This window comes from Zingiber officinale, chromosome 7A (genome assembly GCF_018446385.1).
Source record: "Zingiber officinale cultivar Zhangliang chromosome 7A, Zo_v1.1, whole genome shotgun sequence".
NCBI lineage: Eukaryota > Viridiplantae > Streptophyta > Magnoliopsida > Zingiberales > Zingiberaceae > Zingiber > Zingiber officinale.
In genome coordinates, this window is record NC_055998.1 from 97,455,795 (window position 1) to 97,457,114 (window position 1,320).

The following is a 1,320-nucleotide window of genomic DNA, read 5'->3' on the forward strand; positions in this document are numbered from 1 at the left end:
AAGAGTCCTCATCTTTATACACGTCAAGAAATTTGCACTCAACCATATTGACATTATAGAATTTGCCAAAATCTTTATTATTGTTGGCCCCTACTAGCCTTTGTAGAAAAGGAATCCTTAGTGAAGGTCTTGGGAAGGATTGATCTTTCTTTTTTATATATATATTTTCTTTGAGCTCGTGGCGGAGGTCCAACTTACTTGTCTATTGATGGTGTGATCAACCATTGAGGGAATGGTACTTGTGTCCTTTGGACACTTTCTGGAGTAATGGAACTGAGTTTTTGTGGTTTTTTATTATTCTTCTCTTCAATTCTATACAAGTGCTTCTCTAGAAGTTCTTTATGATTCTTACCACTTCTCAACTTAATATCATTATAATGTTCACTAGACCTTGTTTGGGTAGGAGAGAGGTCATATTTGAACCATTTTTAAATTATGCTATCAATCTTTGCCTCCAACTATTCAAACCTCTCATTCTATGACTTGTGATTTTCAAAACTCTTGGATGGTTGAACTGCATTTTGTTTGACAAACTCTTTTGCCTTCATGGCTTGCACTTCTGAAGTTCTCAAAGGAAATTTCATCCAACTTTTATCTGACCATTCATGAAGATTCAATGTCACTTGATTAATTAATGTGAATGCTTCGTCCACCCCTTTATTCATAAAAGAACCTCCAGTAGATGAATCCAATAATAACTTATCTGAAAAAGAAATCCTCATATAGAATATGTGTAATTGCAGCCACCTTTCTAAACCATGATGCATACACTGCCTTAATAAAATTTTGAATCTCTCCCATGCTTCAAATAGTAATTCTCTATTTGCCTGAGCAAAACTTGTAATGCAATTCCTCATATACGCTGTTTTTCTTGGAGGGAAAAAATGATTTAGAAATCGCTGCTCCAATTGTTCCTAATTTATGATACTTTGAGGATGAAGGGAATAAAACCAAGTCTTTGTCCTATCCTTGATACTAAAAGGAAATGACATCAACTGAATGACATCCACTGAGACACCCTCATAGTTTACTATATCACAAAGCTCCAGGAATATCTTAAGGTGCAGATATGGGCTTTCTGATACTTCTCCAAATTTATGACCTTGTATTATAGTAATTATTTCTGGGTCTAATTGAAAACTTTTTACTTTAATATCAGGTTATACAATCAGAGATAAAAATCTTACATAAATGGGTGTAAAGAATTCTCTTAAATGTCTACTTGATATGTTAATGCTCATAGAATTTTAAAAAAATTATGAGGAAACATAGAAATGTAGAATTAAAGACAAAAAGTAAAATACATAATGAAAATAAGAA

At 32.9% G+C, this 1,320-nt stretch overlaps 1 non-coding gene across 1 annotated transcript; it reads left to right on the top strand.

Annotated features, from left to right (window-relative positions):
- Positions 1–753: 753 nt before the first annotated feature.
- Positions 754–859, top strand: LOC122003206. Its single transcript, XR_006117863.1, has one exon. It is a non-coding gene; the product is annotated as a small nucleolar RNA R71 (small nucleolar RNA).
- Positions 860–1,320: the final 461 nt, after the last annotated feature.